Source organism: Schistocerca piceifrons, chromosome 4 (genome assembly GCF_021461385.2).
Source record: "Schistocerca piceifrons isolate TAMUIC-IGC-003096 chromosome 4, iqSchPice1.1, whole genome shotgun sequence".
Lineage (NCBI taxonomy): Eukaryota > Metazoa > Arthropoda > Insecta > Orthoptera > Acrididae > Schistocerca > Schistocerca piceifrons.
In genome coordinates this window covers 575,267,263-575,273,512 of record NC_060141.1, presented here as the reverse complement: position 1 = coordinate 575,273,512, position 6,250 = coordinate 575,267,263, and the positions used below count along the sequence as shown (strand labels likewise).

Here is a 6,250-nt window from a genome sequence, read left to right as displayed (position 1 = left end):
TACTAACTTACGCTAAGGACAACACACACCCATTCCCGAGGGAGGACTGAAGCCTCCGACGGGGGGAACCGCGCGAACCATGGCAAGGCGCCCTGCACCGCGCGGCTACCCGCACGGCCAGAGCAAAAGACACACAATAATACTCATATCTATACAAGTATATAGTTCTGGCAATACCGGCCATGACCTTCTTCTTCTGTGCGGATGCACACATATTACCCGAATTCTTACGGGACTTGGTAAGAATGTTTTCCACGAGTGATGAGTGTTTTGGGTAGGGACACTACTAATGTAGTGTGTGGACATACAAGGTGAGAATGTGGGTCTCGCGGGAGGCGTGCGCGAGATAGTCCCTGCAGTCGCACTGTCCTCTGTGCCCTCGGTGGCTCAGATGGATAGAGCATCTGCCCTGTAAGCAGGAGATCCCGGGTTCGAGTCCCGGTCGGGTACACATTTTCACCTGCCCCCATTGATATATATCAACGCCCGTCAGCAGCTGAAGGTATTAATATATTATTCTCATTTCAATAATACTCACGTCGATTCCGACTTCCTTGACTTCCGGAAGGATCTCAGTACAGTTCTGTACTGTCGCTTAGTCAAATAAATCAAAGATCACCAAGCACCAGGTTTCTGACTGGACTCAGGACTTCTTAGTAGATATCATTAAACATGTTGTTATTGATAATACACTGAGTTGACAAGAATCATCGGATAGCGATATGCACATATGTAGATGGTGGTAGTATCGCATACACTAGGTGTAAAAGGACAGGGCATTGGTGGAGCTGTCATTTGTATTCAGGTCATTCCTGTTAACAGGTTTCTGAAGTGCACGACAGGAATTAACCGACTTGGTACGCGGAATATGAACTGGAGCAAACTGCATGCGGTATTCCATTTCGGAAATCGTTAGGGAATTCAATATTCCGCCAGCCACAGTATGCTGAGAATGCCAAATTTCGGGCATTACGCATCACCACGGACGACACAGTGGCCGACGGCCTTCACTTAACGACCGAGATCAGTTGCGTCTGCTTAGGTCGTCGGTGCTAGCAAACAAGCAAACTGCGTGAAATAACTACAGAAATCGATGAGGGAGGTACAACTAACTTTTCTGTTAGGACAGTACGTTAATGGACTATGGCAGCAGACGACCAACACGAATGCCTTTGCTAACAGCACAACATCGCTTGCAGCGCCTCTCCTGACCGTATCAGTGGTACACAGACGACCCGAAAACCGTGGCTTGGTCAGATCAGTCCCGATTTCAGTTGGTAATGGGTGATGGTAGGGTTAGAGTGTTGCGCGCAAGCTGTTGGTTGCTCCATATGGTGTGGACTGTGTTTACATGGAATGGACTGGCTCCGCTGGTCCAACTGAACCGATAATTGCCTGTAAATGGTTATGTTCGGCTGCTTAGAGACCATCTGCAGCCAGTCAAGTACTCCATGGGTGACAACGTGTCATTTCACCGGACCACCATTGTTCGCGATCGGTCTGAAGAACTTTCTACACAATTCGAGCGAATGATTTGACCACCCAGATCGCCCAACATGAATCTCATCGAACATCTATCGGACGTAATCGAAACGTCAGTTCGTCACAAAATCCTGCACCGGCAACACTTTTCTCAACTATGGACTGCAGGATGGCCTAATATTTCTGCACTGTACATTCAATATGTTGTTCTTAGCATTACTGACATATGGCCTATGGATAACATCCGAATAGCCGTGTGAATATTCGCTTGACGCCAAAAGGTAGTGTCGAAATGCATCAAGCGTTGGAGAGGATAGATGATGGGCGTAGGGACTGACAGTTGAATCTGAATGGAGACGTAGATGTCCCCTACTATTCAATTACTTTTTTGGCGACAAATCAGTAGGTGCAAGAGCTACAACAAAGTATTTGGGAGTAGACATTCGGATCGACCTGAAACGGAATGATCAGAGAAAAAAAAAGTAGAAAAACAGATGCCAGGTTGAGATCCATTGGAATAATGTTAACGAAATGTAATCCACCCACGAAAGAAGTGTCTTACAACACACTCGTTCGACCTATTTTTGAGGATTGCTCGTCAATCTGCGACACATAGCGGTTAGGATGAAGAGATAAGACGGAGAAAATCGAATGAAGAGCTGTACACATCGTCAGTGGTTCATATCACAGGCGCGAGAGTGTTTCTGAGGTGTTCAAAAAACTCCAGTTACAGGCGCTACAAGAGAGGCGTTGTACATCACGGGCAAGTTGACAGTAAAAGAAACCAAATTCATAAAACAGTCAGCCAACATGTTTCTTTTATCTTCATAAATTTTGCCAACTGATCTCGATAAGAAAATCATAAAAATGCAGGGGCTTTCTGAGTCTCAGTGCTGATGTAGACGTAAATATTTAGGGTGCTGAAGTAAAAGTTTAAAAGTCATTCTCATATGTGACCTAAGCGAACGAGTTTGGTCCTTCAGGCACAGGGCGTATGTCTTTAGACGCTTCTTCTGCTTCGTTAGGACCCTTCAGGATCACGTGTGGCTTGTTTTGCACGTCTTCTTTCTTTCCCATACCTCTTGATTCTCTCGTTTCTTTTTTTTTTTTTTCTTCTTGTGTTAAGACAACTTTGATTTTGGTGTCCAGCCACAGGTGACCATCCACCAATCCTTTATACTTCTCCCTATCCTGTGCTACTGCCTGCAGATTCCTTCCATTTATACCTACAGCCTGCCGGCCGTGGTGGCCGAGCGGTTCTAGGCCCTTCAGTCTGGAACTGCGCGACTGCTACGGTCGCAGGTTCGAATCCTGCCTCGGGCATGGATGTGTGTGATGTCCTTAGGTTAGTTAGGTTTAAGTAGTTCTAAGTTCTAGGGGACTGATGACCTCAGATGTTAAGTCCCATAGTGCTCAGAGCCATTTTTTGAACCTACAACCTTCCAGTTGTTTCCCGTAGGATATGTTGCATTCCATATCTCCTCGCCAACCTCATGATGTGCCCAACAAATCGTAACCTCCTCTTCCGTATCTCGCTCGATATGGGTTCAATATTTTCGTACAGTTCCCGTCGTGTCCTGTGTATTCATATATCCCCATATTTTTTTGGTGCCACAGCTGTCTCTCAAAATTTTCCACTTCTCCTTCTCCTACTGTATACAACCTCTCTTGCCGAGTGTGATCGTTACTGGTGCATACAGAGCAGCATTTCTTACAGTTGCTGTGTAATGTCGAAATTTGGCATTCCGTGGCAGATTTTTCTTGCCATGTGGTTTTCGCCGCATACCGAAGCTTCTACAAAAGCTGCGCCCTATCCACTGCGCTACTGTTTCTCTGTATGCCACCAGTTATCTTTTCCCCCAAATAACGAAAACTATTGACTTTCTCAACCACTTGGCCATGCATCTTCCAGTCAGACTCAGTGTTCAATGCCTTGTGTATTGTGTATCGAAGCGGGGAGCTAGAAACGACAGGGAGCCTTCGTCCCCGCCAGAGCCCTTAGTGGTTAACAATCCAACAGGCTACAGCAGTCCACCCACTCCACCGCCAACCCACACCGAACCCAGACATTGTGCAGTTCGGCCCCTAAGTGGACAGCGCCCCCCCCTCCCCGCCCCGCCCCGCCACGCCACGGGGAACGTATCATACCAGACGAGTGTAATACCAAATGTTTTCGTGGTAGAGTAATGATGGTGTACGCATACGTGGAGACAGTATTTGCGCAGTAATCGCCGACATAATGTAACTGAGGCGGAATAAGGGGAACCAGCCCGCATTCGCCTAGACAGATGGAAAACCGCCTTGAAAACCATCCACAGACTGGCCGGCACACGGTACCTCGACATTAATCCGCCGGGAGGATTCGTGCCAGTTCATGATTGGGAAGCAGCGCGTTAGACCGTGCGGCTAGCGGCTGTTCAATGTCTTGGTCTTCTTATATCCAATCTTCAGTCCGACCTTTTCTGCTGTTTAGCCTAGATTTTTAGTACTGTCTTTGCCTCTTATTCTGTCTCATTTAAGAGTGCCATGTCATCTGCGAATGGCAGTCCACTGTTGTATTATGTTTGACCTTGCACCCTATTTGCATACCTCTTATCTTCATGTTACTATTTAGTTGTCTCCACTGTCTCACTACGTCGTCCAAAACCAGGTCAAATAAAATTGGTTACAGCCCATCCCCTTGCCGTACTCCTGTTTTTATTTCGAAGCTGTCTGACAGCGTACTGTGATGCCTGGTCCTGGCAGCACTGTCGCTTAACGTTTCCTTTATTATTGCGTATGTTGTAGCATTCATTCCTCTATCTTCTAACGCATCAAGCAGAGTATTTCTAGCAACTGAATCGTAGGCCTTTTGGAAGTCCACAAATGTCACTTTTCCCTTTTTCCCTTTCATGTGTCTGTGTTCTATTACCCTTTTTATTCCAAATATCTGTTCTGTACAGTTCCTCCCTTTTTTTAAAGCCACACTGATACTCTCATATTGTCGGCCCCAGTTCTTCAACTCTGTTCAGCAAGATTCTCGACAAAACTTTGTACCCTATGTTTAAGAGAGAGATGCTCCCGTAGTTATCTAGTATTTTCTTGTCCCCTTTCTTGTGTAGTGGCATTATAATGGCTTCTTTCCAGTCAATGGGAATTTTGTTATTTCTCCAGATATCCATTATTATACTGTACACACTTCTTCCCATTTCAGGCCCACCCCACTTGATCTCTTCAGCACAGATACCATCATTGTCTGATGGCTTTATGTTTTTGAGGTTTTCCATTGCCTCTGCTCCTTTGCCCTGGTGGGTGCATTGTCTAGACTATCCTCACTTTCGTCCCTAGAGCGTAAGTGTATCCACTTTACTGTCAGTGCTTCTGTATTCAGCAAATCCCTAAAATACATAGCCATTTCCTCGCACACTCTCTTTTTATTGTGCCATATTGTCCTATTACGAAGGGTTCTTTTGCCTCGAAGCCTTTAATTGTGCTCTTCATTTTTCTGAAAAAAGACTCCTGATTTGTGTTTCTGACGGCTGTATTTGTTTCTTCGAGGTTCTCATTCTATCTAATTCTCTTGGCATTTCTGATCGTTTTGCTAGCAATTTTTCTAGCATTCTATAAATTCGACCAGTCTTCTTGCTTTTTACAGGATTGCCAGTTTATCAATGCTTTCTTCCTGGTCTCGACTGCGGTCTCACATGCATCCTTCCACCACTCATGCTACCTTTTGTTGTTGTTAGTAGCCAGTCGCACTGCCTCTTCTTCCATCGTATGTCCCACTCTCTTCCAATCATTCTGAACTACCATTCTCTTTGCATACTCTGCTCTGTGTTTTTTCAGAAGATCTAGGTCGATTCTGTGAGTGTTTGAGGTCCTACATTTCCTTGCTCTGTTGGGTATCCATCTGCATTTTATTTCGACAAGGTAGTGATCTGATTCCATCCTGCTATTTTTCCTCACTTTCGTGTTCATAATCTCTCTGTGATTCTTGTCACGGATTGCTACATGGTCTAACTGTTTTTCCCCAGTCCTGTTTCCAGGACTGACCCACGTTGTTTTCTTGCTTGCCTTAGCTTTGCAATTGGTAGTCATTATTTTCATCTTGTGTCTCCTACACAGGTCCACTAATCTCTCACCATTCTTGTTTTTTCTCTTGCGGTCTGTAGAATCTCCAACAGGATTTCTAAACTTCCTTTCCATGCATACTTGTGCGTTGAAATCTTCTAGCTAAATAGTGACACTTCTTTTGTCCACATCTGTTCAAATGGTTTAAATGGCTCTGAGCACTATAGGACAGTCCCCTAGAACTTAGAACTACTTAAATCTAACTGGCCTAAGGACATCCCAGGCAGGATTCGAACCTGCGACCGTAGCGGTCTCGCGGTTCAAGACTGAAGCGCCTAGAACCGCTCGGTCACTGCGGCCGGCTCCACATTTGGCACTACCTTATCCAAAGTGAACCAAAAATGTTCAGTTCCTGCTTTGACTTTTTTGTTCTTATCATTTGTTGGTGCATGTGCATTGCCTGTTGTATAGGTTTTGTTTCCTATTTTCATTGTCAGATATGTCAGCCTCTCGCTTATGCTCTTCCACGCAGTGATACCCTCTAGGTATCTACGCTCTACAACAAAGGCTGTGCCAAATATAAACTGCTGCTTTGGCCCCCCAACACCGGGTTTCCCTTTCATAATAACATATCCCTCTAATTCCATCGTGCTTTCGTCCCTAAATCTTATTTCCTGTAGTGCCAGGATGCCAATCTTAACATTATTGATACCTTTAG

General features: G+C 45.3%; 1 non-coding gene across 1 annotated transcript; it reads left to right on the top strand.

Annotated features, from left to right (window-relative positions):
• Positions 1–374: 374 nt before the first annotated feature.
• Positions 375–450, top strand: Trnat-ugu. Its single transcript has one exon. It is a non-coding gene; the product is annotated as a tRNA-Thr (tRNA).
• Positions 451–6,250: the final 5,800 nt, after the last annotated feature.